Source organism: Alligator mississippiensis, chromosome 6, assembly GCF_030867095.1.
Source record: "Alligator mississippiensis isolate rAllMis1 chromosome 6, rAllMis1, whole genome shotgun sequence".
NCBI lineage: Eukaryota > Metazoa > Chordata > Crocodylia > Alligatoridae > Alligator > Alligator mississippiensis.
In genome coordinates, this window is record NC_081829.1 from 15,873,328 (window position 1) to 15,893,096 (window position 19,769).

A 19,769-nucleotide genomic window follows, 5' to 3' on the forward strand; every position below is an offset into this window, starting at 1 on the left:
GACTAAATCAGAGGCTATTTTTATTTATATATACATTTATTTCTTTTTTTCCCCTCTCCATCTCTGTCTTTATTTTTTCTTTGGAATGTTATTTTTACACTTCGGCTATGCTGGCCATGATCAAGACATTTGAACATAATGTGACAAATTCATACCCACCTAGGACTTCATGGTTGTCACCGCAGCCATAAGGGATTTCACAGTGACTGTAAGAATAGAACTCAACTTCCCTGGCTCTGTAAGCATGGGCTCCTACTGCTCAAGGTAAAGAATTATCTTCTACTCTAGCTTTGTAGAGTTTCTGACACAATTGAGTACAGGTTTCCCTCGCGTTATACAGGTTCTGTATGTGTGAATTCGCTCTTATGCAATGACCTTTTTAATACCAAAAATTCATTATATGCGAGGTAAATTCACTCTTGTGCGATCAGTGTGGTGGAAGCCTGCAGCTGCTTTGTGCGGTGCATTGGGGGAGTGATGCGCACCAAAATATAGTCTCCTGTGTGGAAACTGTGCTCCTCGCTTGTTGTCTGTGACGTGTTTCTGTAGTTGCCACCCCCATTATGGTAACATGCACCACCACCCTGTGCTTGTGTCCTGTCTGCTGTTGGTGAGTACCAAAATTGTCTTGTAAAAGTGGTAGAAATGGGTCTGGAGTTCAGTACAGTTGAGGTCTTGGAATGTATTCCTGTTTGTTACATTGTAAAGTGGGTTCCCTTTATGTAAATTCAAATTATACGCTGTTTTCGAGGAATGTATGTACAGCGTAAAGAGAGGGGAAATCTGTAATTGAGAACATGGCACCTAGTGTAGTATAGGTACAGGGTAGTCTGTTACAGTTAGTAAGAATGTAACAGGACCTGTTTTTCCTTCTTGTTTCTGTGTCCTTTGGGTGACAGATTTTGGCCAGCTGCTTCTGGGTCAGAGCTTACATCTTTGCTCAAGAACTTGGAAATGTTCAGTTGAACAAAAGTCTGTGTATGTTGTATTAACTGGTTATAATATTTTTGGACACACAATATGGGACTAATGAATTTTTGTTCTGTTTTATTATAAGTGTATTTCAAAGTTAGAGCAAGAAAAAGAGTGTCATCCATTGTAGGCTCTACTGAGTTGCTTCAACTTGTGTGTCTTGTTTTCTCTTTCTATAAAGTGGGTTAATATTTTAATCTATCTGCCTGGAAACTTTAACTGAAATAGTATTTGTAAGAGGCCCTGAGATCCCTGTGTAAAAAGTGCTCACAAGGAACAAAGTGTTGCTATTGGTTACTAACTAACCAATCTTTAGACAAAAGGTTATTTCTGTGTTTGAAAGAAGTTTAAATTTGATTGTTTTTTAATAAAAAAGAAGCTCTAAAAGTGCATGTAAACAAACCAGTTGAACATCTGGAGAGCAAGGGTGGAAAGTGTGGTTGGAGAGCTTTGTGTTAGAGCCCAGCTCAAAGCATAAGTATGTACTGTATTGTAAAAATGGAGCTAGTGTATATTGTCAGGTTATAAAATTCATATAGCTGTGTGCCAAGCTGTGTTTTTTTATTACATAACATTTGTAGAATCTGGAGCAATATGCTAGTTTGTCACTGCATTAGTGCACCCAATATTCAGTTATTTTGTGATAAAAGGAGCAAGTTTTGAACCTGATAGTTTCTTCCTCTCCTATTTGCATCTAAGGAATTTTAGGATATAGTACCCAGAGAGGATCATGTGGTCTGTGATAAATAAAACAAGGTGAACTGAGGACAAAACAGCAGCTTTGCCTTGTGGGTTTCTTTTTGTTGGGTTCAGTTAGTTCCCTTTTAAAGTTATTTTATCAGAAGTATACAAAATGAAAAGATGAATACTGATTTTATATTTTTAAATGTCTTCTTTGATACCTACCTTAAACTATTTAGCTGTGCAGAATTAATGCCACTGCTATATCATTAAAGTTATGATGCAAGAGAGATGCAGGCTTGAAGTAGCAGGCCTAAAGTAGTACTCAGGATATGAAACCTTTCATTTCCATGTTATGGGTTCCAATTTAGAACACGCTGGTAGAACTGAAAGTTGCTCCTTATCTGCAAGCTACTCTTTAACAGACAAATATCTATATCAAAAAAATTATGAAAACTCTTGGAACCAAATAATGCTGCTGTTTGTTGTTTTCATTATTAGGAAGTTAAGTATTGAACTACTTCATAAGAGCGTAATGGAGTCCTTTGATTACATCTGCTTTATGTATAGACAGAATCTCAGCTTCTTGGTTTATCTATCTGATAAATTCATCAAAAAGAGCAGAATAATGCTTAACACTTACTAAGGCTATCCTTGCAAAGGGTTTTAAATGACCGTCCCAACTTCAGCCTTCTGTAGATGTTATGAATTCAGTACTATCTTATCCTTCTTTAGAGATATGAAACTGAGGTACAGAGATTAATTGATATGTCCAAGGCCAGAGAGGGAGTTGATGTGAATGTTGAGAATAGTCTTGAAGGTCTTCTCTTCCAGTCCTGTTCTTTTGCCTTAAACTGTACATGTGCCCCTCTCTCTCTCATCTTTTTCCATCCTGCTAGTCCAATAGTAAACCAAAATCTTATATACTTTTTGAGCAAGTGTCCTCCTGTTGACCTGGAAAGATTCTCAGGCCACCTCTTAATTTTTTCCTGTGTCTTTCTGCCAGACTTATGAGTGATTCAGAAACCTCTGTTTGTTTTCAAGCTTTGCTCTGCTTCAGGAATTCAAGCGTTTAGGCCCCTGGCAGATGTTATACAGTTATGATACGATTAACCAGTTAATTGCCTCTTAAATGGTAACCCAGACACTGTTTATACAATTAATGGTGCGATAAAATGGGAAATAGGCCACAAAATTATTCCACAAAAAATACTGTAATAATTTTGTGATTGCTTTCTATTGTGTCTTTAAATTGTACGTGTGGCAGGGTGCCATCCATGCAACCTGATGCTGGTTGCATGAGGGGTGTTCTGGGACTGGCCCCAGTGCAGTCTCAAGGCTGGTACCCACAATCAGCTGATTGGTGGTCCCTGTTCTGGGACCACACTAGAACGTGCAGCTCTGAGACTGCACCAAAGTGAGTTTGACACTCGGGTGAAGTCCCAGGGCTGAAACCTCCAATCATGGTCTCAGCCCTAGGAACACACCAGAGTATCGAACTCATTCTTGTGCGTTCCCAGGGCTGAGACCACCTGACTGGCAGTCCCATTTGCAGGACTGCACCAGTTCACAAGGCTTTCTACTTGCTGGTATAGATAGTAATGGTGCAATTGGGATCTGATCACTGATCCCAGAATCATGCATCCTGCCATGCATATGTGGAAGCATGATGTGATGCTACTGCATAGTAGTAATGAGCTACTATGCAGTCAGTGTCATGAAAAAAGCATTCAGTGATGCTACTGTGCAATAACTCCAGTTATTGTGCAGTCGTTTGTTTATACAAGTACCTAATAACTGTGCGGTAACGGCTGCATAGTCAATGTCTGGTGTAGATGCAGCCCAGGTGTTGCAAATTCAACCCTAAGCTTTGTTTACAGTATCCATTACAGTCCATCAGAGCCATGCCCCTTGCCTTCCTATATTTCAACTTCTGTAGTTAACTCACAAACAAATAGCCAGAGGCATATTGACCATTACACTGAAGAACTTGACTTTAGAATGTCCAGATGTGGAAGATGTGAGCTAGAACTCTGCTTCATTTTTGTCCTCATCTCCCTCTTATTTCTGGGCCCCTTTATCCTTACTGTCTTCAAAAATAAGCCACCACCACATCCAAACAATTTAGCTCCCCTTGGCTTAAGTTTAAAACAGGGGAACTTGTCTGTCTATTTTTCTAGCTTGCATGGAGCCTTTTGTTCTCTATCCTCTGCCTCTCCTAGCTGTTGGCAAGTGTGTAGTTCAGAGTTTCTTCGAGTTCTGTGCTGAAACTTCCTTCCCTGCCAACATCCCGTGCTGTTTCTTAGCCTGAAGGCTGTGAGCCATCAAATAGAGGGGGAGATGGAATCCTTTAGGATGGCTGGCTGTGAACACACATTCTTTTTTAGGAATATGCAGGCCAGTAGGACTTCTGTTAAGCAAGAGTCTAGACTTAGCCCTGCCTTGCATTACCCAGAAACATACCCTTACTATGCAGTAGCCCACCCCTCTCCCTGTACTGCTTTTTTGCAGTTGTCCTTAACTTTGGGGCACACTTGTAGATTAATTTTTGTTCCAAAGTTTAAAGCTTACTGATAGGGTTATACATTTTGTGTGGCTTCCACTTCTTTCTGGACAACCTGCCCTCCTATGATGGATTTTATCACCTTAACAACTTGCCTTTTCTTGATCATCAGCTGGGTAGAGAGAGAAGCTTGTATCTTGGTTCTATCTTTGTATATAACCTGGGATTTCTTGTACTACTCAGTCCATAGCTATGTGTTTCTATGCAAGAAATGTTGAACACTTCAGGGGGCATTTCCATGGGAAATGTTATGTGGCCCTATATTCTATGATTCTATGATCTCATTGTGTGAGCCATAGTAATTAACAGAATCATTCTGATACCAGTGATGCGGTGGTGGGTAAGAGTAAATTATAATTTATTTAAAGTAGATAGCATGAATTACTGAGTTACTTTGTATATTCATTATAAAATGTACATCTTTATAAAGTTCTTAATTTGTAAAGAAATCGATAAAATCAAAAGGATTAGGACAAGTGTTCTTGCTGCAGAGGGCAGGACATGAAACACTGGGTTTAAACTGCAGCAAAGTAAATTGAGATTAAATCTCAGGTTAAAAAAAAGATACCACTTCCTAATTCTAAGAATAGTAGGACAGTAGAACAGGCTGCCCAAGGAAGTTGAAGAATTTCCTTTATCAGAGATTTTCAAGAAAAAGCTAGATTAATATTTTTTGCCATGTTTTGGGGATATCACATTCTACATTCATGCAGGGGGTTGGATTTAGATGACCTGTGAGGTCCTTTCCAGCTTTATGATTCCATGGGCCCAGTACAGAGGTTCAAAAAACCTGTGGCAAAATTGATTCAATCTTAGCAGTTTTTTTCTAAGCTGCATAGATTGAACCGATAACAAACTGAACTGGCATTCAGCGTTTGGGTGGCCAAGCCACGTAGAATCCTGCACTGGCCCAGTCCAGGAGTCTGGGGTTACTCACGTGCACCATGGCCAGGCTGCCTAAGGCTGCTGAACCCAGCTCAGTGGCAGCCCAGACCTGATCATTAGCTGGGGTCTGTGGAGTTGTGGGGGAAAGCCGCCATTGTGGGTATTTTCACCCCCTGGCCCTGCAGCTCGGAGCCAGGCTGGAATCACCCTGGCCCCATCCCTTCCCCAGCCATCTGCCTCTGAGAGGTGGTGGGGCCAGGGAGGAAACAACCCCCAGCACTGGTTACCCCCAGCCAGGGTCTGCCCAGCACAGGGGGGAAGCACCTAAGAGGGGGGCTTTTCACCCTCCTTCAGCTCAAGCCAGGCCCTGCCCTTTTCCCAAGTCATCTGCCTCAGAGAGGAGTTGTTGGGAGGCGGAGGGTAGGGGGAGGAATGAGCCCCCCCTGCCATCCTGATCCCAGCCCCTCCCCAGCCAGGGTCTGACTATCATGGGGCAAAAGCATCTACCAGGGGACTTTTTGCCTCCCCGCAACTCAAAGCCAGGCTGGGATTGCCTCAGTCCCGCCCCCTCCTCAGCTATCTGTTTGGAGGTGGATGGCTGGGAAAGGAGCAGGGCTGAGGCAATCCCAGCCCGACTCCAAGCTGCAGGGAGGTGAAAAATCCTCTGGTGGGTACTTTTCCCCCTGCCTCCAGCACCAGGCAGACCCCAGCTAGGAGGCAGAGCTGAGCTGATCCTAGCCTGGTTCGCTGGGCTGCAAGATGGGGAGGAAAAAGCCCACTACAGGGGCTTTTCCCCCCCTTGCTGTATAGCCCAGGGCCAAGGGGGGTTGGGGGTTTGTTCCTCTGCCCCCTGTCGTGCTAGTCTGACAGGTGCAGGCAGAAAACAGTCTGGGGAACAAAGGCTTTAGTGCCTCAGCTCTGTGACAGCAGGGGGCAGGGCCAGCCATGCTCCACTGGAGCAGACAGCACAGCCCACAGCTGCAAAGCATTCTGGGATGCTGAGGGATTGTGAGCTAACTTAAGTCAGGTGGGAATCTGGGACAGAAGTTCCTTAAACCGGTTTAATTTAAATCAGTTAAGTCTGATACTACATCCAACCAGGTTTGGATCCAGTGGTTCCTTAAACCAGTTTTGGCCATTTTGAAAGCGGTTTATGTCCACTGAACTTCTGTTCTGTTACAGGTTTAAACTAGTTTCCAATCACTTAAAACGGTTTATGTGTAACCTTTGTCCCTAGCCATGATGTTAAAAGTAAAGCCATGTTTTACTGCGAACTGTGAGTTAGAGGTACTGCTTAAAACCATTGCTGGGTTGGAAATGTCAGTAGTAACATTCTTTCTTACAAGCCAGTCAAAGGACAACATCCTGATACATTTTATAAGATTCGTGCCTTCTGAGGAAATTTAGGATTTGCAACGAATATCTTCTCTTCTTTATGATTTGGTGGATATTTGTAACATTCCTAAGGCAATATCATTATATCTTTTTTATTTTGCAGTTCACTGGAGTTATGATTTTATGACACTTTTCAATGAGCTAGCTAAACCAGACTTAGCTTGAGATTCATTCTAGGATGAAGGGACGTGGCTGTGCTTTCCCTGCAAACCAACGATTCTTTATTTGCAAATTCAGCATGAGATGCCAAGGATGATATCCCAGCTCTGTTGAAATGATTGGAGCTTTACTATTGGCTTCAAAAGAGCTTGAATTTCATCCTAAATGTATTGCTGTGTGAACACAGAAGCTCTCAGAGGTACATGTGGGTCTTCATAAATTTGTCATCACATGTCCTCCTTTTGTACTTTTCATGCAGAAGTATTTGATAGTTGCTGCTCAGAAAGATGCCATATTCCTAATGTATTCTTTTAACAGTCCCTTAAGCTTTTCAAACATCAAGGCACAGAGTTTTGTAAGAAAAGGATGGAGCAACAGTGTGCTTGTATATGGTAATGATTGCTTCCTCATCTTCAGCTGTATTGATAGGAATTATGTCTTGGTAAGGTCTGAACTCTAATTCTGCTTCCTTCTGAATGTTATTAATTTCTGGCAGATGTTTCTTACACAGGTGTTTGTATGGAATAACTCACATTACCAGGCCATTGCTCAGGAAGTCTGTGGGGCCTATGACAAATGACCATACTACATTTGCATTAAATAGCTGTGTAAGTACTAGACAGCATTATAGTCATCATTAGCTGGTTTCTATGCAGTTAGCCATGTTCTTGCAAAACTGTCCAGTATATATTCTTACTTCTTCAGTGGTACTGTTTGGCACTTCAGAGTCATAGAGGAGGCGTGCCTACAGTGTATTTTCTACATACTGTCTGTCCTGGGTTATCTCATAGTGATGAAAACACTATGCTGACAGTAACGGATCAGCTTCTACTAAACAGTATGGTCCTTAATTTACACATGCAGTAATAGTTCTTACTTACCAGTATTACTTACCAGTTCAGAAGCATTAGAAACCACAACTCCTAGGTTGTGCATCAAATAATTGGAGGCTACGGTTGTTTTCAGAACCTATGCACTATTCTTTAGTTCTGTTCTTGTCTGTGGATAGCGCTATAAAATGTTTGATAGAGGATATGGATTTTATCAATCTCTTGTATGATGTTATTCACGTTTGCAGTCCTTCATTTCTTGAAAATAAGTTGTAAAACACAACTTGCTTAAGAGTCACTGCAGGTGGTTGACTCCATTGGCTTGTCATGTTGAGGTTCCACTGGAAACGAATGGGAAGTACTCCATGGTCACCTGTTCCATACATTTTTCTGCACTATGGCAGCACTTGCAGGAGATGCAGAAGACATCTAGTTGTTCTTTAGGAAATCTTTGAATTAACTTTCTCCTCAGACAGTCGAAAATAATATTTTCCTTGTGGTCAATATCAAGAAGAAAATTGGGTTCTGTATCTGGAGAATCTTACATTATCTTGATACATTTTCCGTCATAGTGAGCTTTGCTCTCTTCTCTTGCATTGTTGAGATTCATTTATAGCAGTCTTCATTCAGTGATGTCAGAATATGCAATTTCTTACCAATGAACTCCTTTCCTGATGCATGTATTCAGTTACTGAATGTTGGTTTCAGCTGGAAAATCCATAAGTTCTCTGTGTTATTATGATTTTATAAACTGTACAAAATATCTGGCAGGTAGGCTCCTGTCAAGCAGATTTACTCTGTAACTGTATTTTTTTCATTATTTGTTTGGCAGACTTGAAACATATTTTTCTCAAGCTGCAGGATGGCCTTCAATTTTCTGTGGTCATAAAATTTTTCTTGTATTGACTGTATCTTTGTGTTACTGCCAAAGTGGTTTAATAGGGCCCCACATTGAAAACAGGTTTTTCGGGGGGGGGGGGAGGGTGTTTTTTTTGCTTTGCAAACTCTTGGCCTTATATACATACAAAACAATGTGACTTTCTTCTTTCCAACTAACACTGGATAATCAGTTTGAGTTTTCTTGTAGGTACTAGCCAGAATTTGGGAGTGGTTCCATTAATGTTCACTTTTCTTTTGAGAGAGTGATTTAGTGGTACACAGGGATGCTTACTTTCTTTGTTGGCATCTTTGCAAGTATTTTTTACATTTTGTTGGACTTCTTTTCACTGTCAGACTTGGTACATTCCAAAGGATAGCGCACCTATTTCAGTAGGTTCAAGATTTTAACTTCTGACATACCAGCTTCCTGAGTCAAACAATAGACTACAGTTAATTTTGTTCGTTGTTAAAGGCAAAAGAAATTGATGGAATTACTATACATTTTCACTGGCTCATAACTCTTCTGTACTCTCTAGGATCGGTGCTGTTTCCTGTCCCCTCTTGTAAGAGGAACAGATTAATTAATACAGCTATGTGTGACTGAGAAAAAAATGGTGATGTAAATTGTTCAGCACCTCCTATTTTTGTTGGGCTGCCCTGAGGCCTCCAAACTATCTTGGCAAGATTTCCCTTCCCTTTGCTATGTACTTTGCAGCCCTTGCCACTACTGCAGCTGAGGCTAAGCAAAGTAAAATGCATCAAAGTATAGCATGGTTTCTGATCCAGGCTGCCTGGTTCAGCTATTCTCCTTCTTTCCCCTTTTTCTAGAGGTGCAACATTGGTCCAATATCAGATTGGTACTAATATAAAGAAAATTGATCATATTGGAAATGGGCTAGATGTGGCTGATAATTTGGCTGATAAATACCTGTGCATGTGTGCAGCTGCAGCGTAGCACATAGGCAGTAAGGAACGTATATCCCAGCAGCTTGTAATTCTGTTGTGGTGGGAAGGAGCATGGGGGAGCAGATCAAGGCCCCCGCAGTGAGGGAGGAGTGGGGCAGGGGCTGGGTCAAGCGCTTCTCAGCCAGGGCAGGGTGGGCACAGGATGGAATCGTGGCTCATCCGGTGGGGGGGAGGAGTGGCTCGTGATGCTGCTCATCTGGGAGCTGCTGGTCCAGTGCTCGCCCAGTGGCTTCTGCTGCTGCTCCCGCTACTCGTCCAGGAGGGCGTGGGGGTGGGGGTGCCCCTGGATCTGTGCAGGGCAGGGTGGGGGTGGCCCCCCCTCCCCGGACGAGCGGCAGGAGCAGAGGTGGGAGCTGCTGGACCAGCGGCTCCTGAATGTGCGGTGTGGTAGCGGGAGCCCCGGCCCCACTTCTGCCTCACCATGGGGGCCGTGATCTGCCCCCCCACGCCACTTCCCTCCCCCTTCCCCTACACCAGACTTACCAGGTGCACGCTGGTCTTCAAGCTGCTGGACTGGTATCGGAAATCGGATCGGTATTGGCTGATATGGCTCCTTAAAAATCAGCTATTGGTATCGGCCCCAAAAATCTCTATTGGTGCACCCCTACTTTTTTCAGGGATTGAAATCTTTGGTTCTGTTCTCCCCTCAAAGTAGCAATAGCGATATCTTCCTGTTTGGCTGAAGCAGTAACTAATCTATGTAATTCTGCTCCAGGCAGTCGGAAAGAGGCTAAATGTCTTTCACTCTTCCTATATGCAGCCACAGCAGACTAGCTGGAGCTTTTTGCAGTAATGTCCTCATGTTCCGCCAGTTTAAATTAAAGGGGTTTGGTATCAGGTCATGTTTAGAAGTAAGTCCCAGACTGAATCTTACTCTCATGCTTAGTTCAGTAGAGGCTTGGTTTATTGACCCTGAGGATGTGCTTCACCTAGGCTTCTCTGAGGGAGCATCTTGTATCAGAGGTTTTAGAGGGCTGAAATAGATAATGTTATTTGTTAGGCATTATTTTTCTGTGGAGGTTGAACTGGTGTAAGTTTTTTTTGTTTGTGTCTGTAGAAGGATGTGCAACCTCACAAGAGTTTCGTTAACATAGGTAGACTAATTTTAGTATTTTTAAAATATTAAATTTAATATAAAATATTAAATTATATTAATGTAGATTATTATGTATAATAATGCATTAAATTATATTAATATATAGTGTTAAATATAAAATATTTAATTTAGTATTTTTATGTAGCAAGGGAAGCTTAGGTTAGATATTAGGAGATATTAGGTAACTTTGTCACCAAGAGGGTGGTGAAGCACTGGAACAGACTACCTAGAGAGGTGGTGGAATCTCCATCCTTAGAGGATTTTAAGACCTGGGTAGACAGAGCTTTAGCTGGGATGATCTAGTTGGGGATGGTCCTGCTTTGAGCAGGGGGTTAGACCAGATTACTTCCTGAGGTCCCTTCCAACCCTCATTTTCTATGATTGTATGTCATCCTCTTGTATGTTCCCTGGCAGGAAAGGGTTACAATCTAAAGCAGGTGGGACCCAGCACAGAACAGGAATAGGGCTTTTTAAACAAAACAGAATCTCAGCACAAACACAGGGTACTGAGTGTGAACTTATGAGAAGAATAGATGGGGTTTATTTTTGGTTTTTCATATGCAGTGTGCTTAATTATCTCTTGGAGAAGGGGCCAGAGTTACTCCATGATAGGAATGTTCTGTTAATTGTTGTGTAGAGGGGGAAGAGTGGCACATTACTGTGGTATGATACTTATATCAGTGCCTGGCAATCTTTTACAAGTCACTGGCCAGAACAACCCAACTTTGGTCTGATGTGGGATACTTATATCAGTGCCTGGCAATCTTTTACAAGTCACTGGCCAGAACAACCAACTTCGGTCTGATGTGGGTCAGGGGGACTGAGTGGCACATCAGCAGCAGAAGCTAGGTACTTGGGATCTGTACCTGTGTCATTGCCATTTCTTTCCACCCCCTGTTCTCTGGCTGTGATGCAGGCAGAGCTGCTAGCTGGTAGGGAACTGAGATGGGTCTGGGCATCTGGAAGCTGTGCTCCTGCTGATTTTTTTTTTTTCCACTCCCCAATCTCTTGGCAGCAACATGGGCACAGCTCTCCAGTGGTTAGGAGATCCATGCCACAGCTGGAGTGAGGGGTTGGCAGGGAAAAGTGGCAGTGGCAGTGGGTGCAGCTTTCAGCTTCCCGGCCCCTGCACAACTCCTCACTGCCTGGCCCTGGCAGTCATAGCCTTGTGGTTCTGTAGGCTGTATGTTGCCAACTCCTGACCTAACTGATGGTTTAAAACTCAAACATTTATGTTCCTTTTCAAAATATCTCTCTAATATATGGTACTAAAGAACCCTTTAGATGTCTTTATATGGTGGTAACTTTATAACACTTAAGGGTAGAGTCCCATATAAAGATCTCCAAGATCCATGTAGCACTTCCAGGGAAACATATAGGCTGCTTTGATTGATAACTGTAAAAATTGGTATATGTCAAAAGTTCTTCTGAACTTAAGGGCCCATTAAGCTAGCATAGCCAATGGTACACAAGGAAGTGATGTTGCAAGCATTGTATCTGGCTGCCTTTAACTCCTCACCCTGAATGATCACTCAGTTGCCAATTTTTAACTGGGTATCTGGGTTTGGCCTTTGTTATGAGTCCAAAGCAGGGTGTGGACTTTCACCTTTTGAGCCAGGGAGAGATGCCTTAACCAGTCTACCACCTTGCTCTGTTTGACATGTGGATGAGTGCAAATTAAAATAACCACATTATTCCAAAACTGGGATTAAGGTGGCCTCCTTGTTCGGCTTCAGAGTGTTTGGAGCATCAATCAGTCTCTCTCTTTTTCTTGGAGATGATTCCTTCAAATTAGATATTGACCATGAGAACTTCAGTCATCCGATTTATTAGCTTTACCAGTACCAAAACAACTTTTATTAAACGAAATTGAATTATAGCTCAGATGGCTCAGTGGTGAGGATGTTAACCCACATATTCTAAGTCCTAGGCTAATTGCCTGCTTTGTCGTATCCTTCATCTGTGCCCACAGTTAAATCCCTTCATCCTCCTGTGGCTCATTTACCTATCTGTAAAATGTTATTTTTGAACCTGACATGGAGTGTTGTGTGGATAAATACGTGAAGGATTGCAAGGTGCATAGACATTGCTGTAATGACTAGACATCTGAGTACCTTTGAGATTGATGGATTAGCCTCAGAATGTAACTATATTGCCAGGGCGCCACTGTACTTATAAAAAACAGCTAATAATTTTGGTGACCTAAGTTCCTGACTGTCCTTCTGTTGAATCGTGGGAAACAGGGACCTGCTGGTTTTTCAAGAGCTACTAGAAAGATTTATGGCAAGCCTGTCTTGGAACTTCTTTTCATATCTGAATGTGGCACTTGGACATCTCTAACCTCTGGGAAAAGAAATGGCAGGGCAATCCAGGGTGGTGAAAGGCATTTAAGGAGCAGAATCAAAGATGAAGGAATCTCCCCAGGGTAATTCAGAGACAGAGTTGTTGTAGCCTTTGTAACATCAAACTCTACAAGAATGCAGTTCGTTTTGTATTAGATTAAATCCCCTCCATGTCAGACTGTCTTCACTGTGGGACATTTTTTGTCTCTGTGGTAACTGCAGGTAGGCCACGGCCCCCAAGAAGAACAATCCAGATTTTTCTGCCTCCCAGTAGCTCTTTTAGGAGCAGGACTTGCATGGATTCTTCAAAAGATTTTCAATAAAATGTCCCAGTTTTTTTTTATTGGCTTTGACCTTTTTTTCCTCTTGAACAATACCAAGAATTATGCTTAGATAACAGAGATCTGTAGTATCAACTGTCTACCATACAACCGCAGTCCAGATATTGGAGGGATTTTCAGGGTTGTTCCTATTCTGATGTAACCAGGTTAACTGAGGATGGCTTTGTGGCTGCTTCCATTCTGGTACAGGTGAGTGTTGCTGTCTGGTTTTACCAGTAATTCTGATAATCAGTGCCCAGTTCATGGGAGCCTTGCCTCTGAGGCAGGCAGTGTGCTTAAAAGGTGCCTAGCAGTAAGTATTAATGATTTCACACCTCCTCAAGTCCAGTTCTAATTGCTATTTTGGTTCATTATCAGATTCCCAACAGTTGCCATTGATGGTGCATAGGACATGGTACGTTGCCTGAATATTGTCTGGGTTTTGGGTCCATAGACAACTATTGGAGATACTTTTATCTTTTATATACTTTTATAGGGAACTTCACCTTCACAATAATGAAATCATAGAATCAAAGGTTGGCAGGGACTTCAAGAATAATCTGTTCCAACTCCCTCTATGAATGATGTGCTACTTCTGTACTATTCAAGAAAATACCTATCTAGACTTTTCTTGAAAACATCCAAAGAAGGAGAGTCCACATCATCCTTGGGCAGCTTGTTCCACTCTCCTACTGTTAAGATAGGAAGTTTATTTCTGAGATTAAATCTGCATTGTGTACTAAAATCCCCAGATTTTAAGCAATGTTGCTGTCTAGCCAATTAACTTCCATTCTATATTTGTACATTTGGTTTTTCTCCCCTCGGTGTAGCACCTTACATTTGTCTTTGTTGAATTTAATTTTATTGTCTGGTGCCCAATTCTTCAGTGCATCGAGATCCTTTGGAATTCTACTCCTGTCTTCCAGAGTTTGCCAGCTCTCTGTTCTGTGCCATCTGCAAATCTGATCAAGATGCTCTCCTTATATCCAAAGCATTAATAAATGATTAATGTTAAATGGAGTTGTACATAGTACGGAGCCCTGTAGAATCCTATTTGAAGCTTCCTGCAATTCTGACATTGATCCATATTTTATGCTGACTCTGTGCTTGTAGTAGTTCAGCCAGGTAGAAATACTGCAAGGTAAATACATACCTAGCTCACTTTTTTCTGTTTACTTACGAGAATTGCCTGTGCCCATGACAGTTGTTAAAACTTAATAATAAAAGACTTTCTGAGGAAGGAGATTCCTTGTCCCCATCCCTGCAGATATGATAGACTAAGCAGGCCACAGGGAAGTCTAGCTCCCAGCTGGCATGTGGGTAAGGTCCATACTGAGAGAGTTAAACGGGCTACGTGGAATTTCCCTCAACTGAGATCAGGCCAGGTATGGTAGAGGGTGGCAGAGGGCGGTATGTTTTGCAGAGTCTCACCTCCTCTAAGCTTGTGACGTCTCTTCTCACAACTTGCATTGTAAAAAAAAAAAAAATACATTTCCCTGAAACTGTCTGAATCTCTGAGGGAGGTCGAGGTCTCCCCATAGCACCCGAGGAACAAATCCCTGCTACAGGCCAGCACACAGACAGAGTCCATGCTGAGATTGTTGAGAAGGCAACAAACCATCTCTTGCTTACCATAAGATGAGGATGAGCTGCTGTGAGATCCTTTTAAGGGAGTTGCAATGCCCGGCCCTTGTGGGAAGAGGTAAGTGCCAACTCCAGCACCCTTCAACAAGCAGCACACATGGCTGCTCCTCTGGGGACTCCCACTCCTGGTGCTGCCCACTGTCCACCCCTGCGTTCCAAGGAGCACACTGCCATGAGCAGGCAGCAGATGGGAGCTGTGCATTTCCATTGGGCTCATCTCATTTCTCCTCCCATGCTCTCCTTGCTTGTGGGAGGGGCCGTGGGGGCAGGTGGCTCTGGGTGCCCATGTGCAAGTCCCCAGAGGACTGCTTGCCCCCTCATCTATAGCCTGGGGCCAGGGAGGGGGTAGGTTTTCTTTTTTTGCTTTTTGTTTTTAACTGAAATGTAGAGTGTTTTTTAAGACCGGTTTCCTCACTTCTAAAGTGTGCAACCTGCAAGTGCAGTACGGCAAGTTTAGGTTGGATATTAGGAAGAATTTTCTCACTAGGAGGGTAGTAAAACACTGGAACAGGTTACCCAGAAAGGTGGTGGAATCTCTATCCTTGCAGGTTTTTAAAACCCAGCAGTTCAAAGCCTTGGCTGGGATAATCTAGTTGGGGATGGTCCTGCCTTGAGCAGGAGGTTGGACTAAATGACCTCCTGAGGTCCCTTCCCTAATTTTCTATGATTCTAAGTGTGCATAGTACCAAGCAGGATAAGTTAAAATAAGCTTGAGGAAACATCATCAGCTATCTGAATGATAATTGGACTGTTGGCATCCTGTATTCTAGCCACAGCTCTGCACTGACTTTCAGACAAATTACTTCAACTATTCTAGCTTCTATCCCTATGAAGTGAGGGCAATAACATACTCCTTGCTCACACATGCTGTGAGGCAAGATCTGTCATGTTTGCACTACTTTTAAACATTCAAAGTGCTATGAATAATTCCAGCTCCTATCAAAACTTTTGCATAAAAAATTGCACCTGGCTCAGCATCTAAAAGTAATGTATTTATTCTAATCTTCCAAGACTTTGTTCAAGGTTAGGGCCCACTGTGCTTGGTGATTACACTGTGAACATAGACAGATGGCAGCATGCTGTGAGGGTCCAAAAGGGAACACGAGGGCTTCCTCTTTACATTCTCTTCTCTGAGATTCATTAATTGTCTGCACTGGACTGCATTTGCTGTTCGTTAGCTTTTGGTGCATTGATTCGCAGCCAGAGTTCCATGAGATCTTTTACAGGAAGGGGGGCCTCAGGGTACAGAGAAGTAATTGCTGTAATAAAGAAATTAGCTTCTGAAATGGAGTGCTGCTAAATTCAGAAAAGTTATGGAGGGGGCGCCTTGAGTATAAAAAGTTGAGAAGCTCTGCTTTAAACTGTTTCAGCTGCCATACGAAGTGCTAGCTCCTTCAACCTCCCTGCCTTCCCCAACCCCCCTTCCCTTATTTTTCTTCTCTGGCTTTCTGGTTCACTCTTTGTTCTGTGCAGTCAGTACCAATTTGGCCCTGATCCACTGACTGGAAGGCAGACCTACCTCCTCTCCTGTCCAACTTCCAGAAGTTCCACAGGAGGTCATGAAGTGGCTATTTTCCTTGGGGAGATAACGCTGGATACATGTCTGCTGACGGTTGTTTCAGTTTCTCTGGATGTGCTCACTCCCCCTGGTAGGGCCTCTTTCTCTTCTTCTCAGGAGTTTGGCCCAGGGAGTGGTGAAGAATATTGTTAGCAATCAGCAGTTAGAGACAGTACAGAATCTTCCCCTAGATATTGAGAGAGCATCTCCCCTTAGATATTGTAAAGAAAAGGAGAAATTTTAAAGTTGGAGCTTGGAGCAAGAAATTTCACTCTGCACTAAGCTTCCCAGCATTAAGCACAAATGGAAGACTAATTCCACAAGAGTTACCTTTATAAAAAAATCCATCTTTAATACCTCTTCCCCATCTCTTTGTCCTCAAGAAAAAGAAAATGTTAAGGTGAAAAATAGCTAGGTAATTGTTTCTAGTTTATGTGGTGCAATTAAGGTGAAATGGAAGTTACCTATCAAGCTTTACTTGTATGTCTTTGCTATTATGCCTAAGATCATTTTGCAGTCACCTTTAAGTAAAAACCATAGTCATATTAATCAAGGAAAGTATTTCTGTTTAACCCACAGAAGGAGAATAAGATCACCACTTGGATTAAGTTTAAATACAGTAATATGGGCAGATCCAGGATTTTGAAAACTGGGGTGTGGGAGCAGTGACTAGTGCAGTAGAAATGGCTGCATCCCTGTTTGTGGCTTCTTCTCTTGCCAACTGAGGCAGACAGACTACACCATGGGAGCAGCAGCCAGGGAGTTGGGTTGTTTTTTTAAAGTCCTTGAAGCATCTGTTCCTCTTAGTGCTCAGTGGTGCATCCCCTCCACTCCCATTCCCCACTTCCATGTCTGTACTTATGCCTCTGGACACAAGAAGAGGGTTGTCTGCTGCCGTCTCAGCTGCTGCAGCCAGGACTGCAGGATGCTGCCTGCGCAGGGAATTGGGTTCTGCTGTTAACAGCAATTGTGGCAAGTCTTTTCGCCTCCCTGCGCTTGCATCCAGGCTAGCAGGGAACAGCGGGGAGGACTGGACAGGGAGGTAGAATGTGCCTGCTGCTATTGCCACTGTCCCGGGCTGAGCCCCACTCTCTTTGCAGCTGCTTCCTGTAGCCCTGGCTTGAATGTGACAGGACCAGTTCTGGGACTCCCCTTGCCCCTGCTTTAACTGGGGAATGCAGCAGCAGCCTGCAGGTCTCCCCTTCCTCTGCTCAGAGATGTAATTGGAAACAGGGAGTGGGAAATGGGAGCGGAGGGAAGGGAAGATGCCATTGAGCACAGAGGGAATGGGAGAGGATGCTGAGATAGAGAAGGATTTTTACTTGCTTTGGAGACTTAAAAAAAAAATTGCCCTGACTGTTGCTCCCATGGGGTGATCTAGACCAGTGGTTCTCAACCTTTTTTGTACCAGGACCCACTTGTAAACAGCAATGGCCAGTCCTAACCCAGAGCCCCTCGCTCCCAACCTGCGGCCTTCAGGCCCTAGCCCCCCCAGTGTGTGGTGCAGGGAGTCCCCAAGCAGCCCCTTTCAGGCTGGAGCTCTGCCAGCCTGCAATGGTAAAGCCATGGTTTCCCACATTTTTCTTCTTTAAAGGAGAATCCATTTTTTAAAGTTTGTTGATCTGTTTTTAAAGTTCATGACCCTTTCGTATATTTTAGCAACCCACTTTTGGGTTGTGACCCACGGGTTGAGAGATGCTGATCTAGACTCCACAGTGGTCCAGGGCTGCAGGGAATAAGAGAGCTACCAAACTATACTGTGGAAGGAGGGGGTGGTAAGTGCACCATCACACCCCAATTGGACACCCCACCCCCTCCTCCCCCCAGAGAGTAGTGACTGCAGATTCTTGTTGTGAAGGTTTTTCTACAAGCGGGAGACTTGTAAGCAGGTTTCTTAGGACTGATGCATTACCTGATTCTGATTGTCTTTCCATTCAAAACTTATAAAAATGTATCTCAGAGAAACTGGAAATACATTAGATTTTTATCTGGGTTTCCAAACATTTTGTTGGTAAGCTTTCTGGGGAGTACAGAGACAAGGCAGTTGCTAAGGATTTGGGCAAAGGCAATCCACTGAGAGAATCTTCAAATTGTTGCATCTCAACAGGTACTTCTGAGTCTTCTGTCCCTACAGATTCCAGCATAGAAGTGGCACGTTAGGAAGGAGGCCATTGCTGATCTTTGTAGGAATTAGAAGACCCAGGTTGGGATTGTCTGGAAAATTGTCCAATTCTAAAGCTCCTAAGTCTGCACTCTTAGAGGCAGTTTAGGATGGGCTTTCATCTGAGGGTGTAGTTGCACATTACAGTTAACAGCAAGTCTGTCCCATGCCTGCCTTGCTTGCAAGCTGTCTCGTGGCTTTAGAGGCTGGGGTGGAGAGCAGCGCCCCCTCCCCCACATTGCCCCAATCAGCTAATGCAGCCCTCTGCTCCTTGGATCACCCCCATCTTGTTGCCCAGTGACACTTGGAAGTACTCCCCTCCCTGGATCGGTGCAGCAATCTGAGCAATGCAGGCTGCTTTAGGTGGTGGGAGCAGGGGTGGGGGTAAGCTGTCCAAGCATCAAGGGGCAACACTGTGGACCTCTGCCACCCTTCCCATTTCCACTTGCCTGCCTGTCTCCCACACCCGACTCACCCGCTGTTGTCTGGCTGTTCTCAGCTGTCAGTTCAGGTGAGTAGAGTTCTGGGCGGTAGCTAGTCCACTCTGGGAGTGGTGCCTCCTTGGTTAATGAAGGACTGTAAATTGCTAGTGTTAGCCTTGGGGAGCACACTGACATAACTGCAGCACAAGCTGCCTAACACCAGCTGAAGATAGCCCTTGCCTGAAGAGGATTCTCTGAGTTGCTCAGAGGGTACATAGCTTGTCTTTTCCTGCCTTTATGCGTGCACACTCCTGTCTTTAGAGCATTTAACATGTTTTAAAGGTAATGTGCAGCTAGGGTTACCAACTCTGTTTGAATCTATTCCGGGTGGTTTCTAGAATGCCAACATGTTTGTGACGCAACGTGAACGTGTCTTCATACTTGCTTATATCACTTATGGATCATGATGCATAGACTTTACGTCAGGAAGGCAAATGCACATTAGTATTACATTTTAGAAATCCACTGGACTACTGTGTAAATCGGATTCAACATTATATATGCTATGGTTTCTCTTCAGATCGCAAAAATCTTTTGCCTTACTAAAGATTTCCGTGGAAAGGAGCATTTATTTTAATGAATGCCCTGTCATTTATCTCCCAGGTGACTCTCAGCAGTCTCTTGCAGAATTGTATCTAATTCCAGGAGACTCCAGGGCAATTCTAGGGTTGGAAACCCTATGTGCACCTATACCATGAGAGTGAACTGCTACAGAAAATATCATCTCAAGAAAATCGAGGAAAAAATTTGGAAAAATTTACACCTCTATCACCATGGAGAAGTTTAATCTTTTCCTTTTGAAGTAAGTTAAAATAAACCTGTATAATCAGCGGCAC

The 19,769-nt window shown here is 43.4% G+C and overlaps 1 protein-coding gene and 1 pseudogene across 8 annotated transcripts in view; both read left to right on the forward strand.

Annotated features, from left to right (window-relative positions):
• Positions 1 to 19,769, forward strand: part of SCMH1 (Scm polycomb group protein homolog 1) — a 149,957-nt gene that overhangs the window by 2,712 nt on the left and 127,476 nt on the right. Inside the window, exon 1 of one of the 8 annotated variants that reach the window (XM_019489029.2) lies at positions 19,537 to 19,735. The exons of the other annotated variants lie outside the window; for them this stretch is intronic. The gene's annotated coding sequence lies outside the window, so the exon portion shown is untranslated. Of the gene's footprint in view, positions 1 to 19,536; positions 19,736 to 19,769 lie in introns of those variants that run through there. 8 annotated transcript variants of the gene reach the window in all.
• LOC132251283 (U5 spliceosomal RNA) lies at positions 19,434 to 19,555 on the forward strand (annotated as a pseudogene).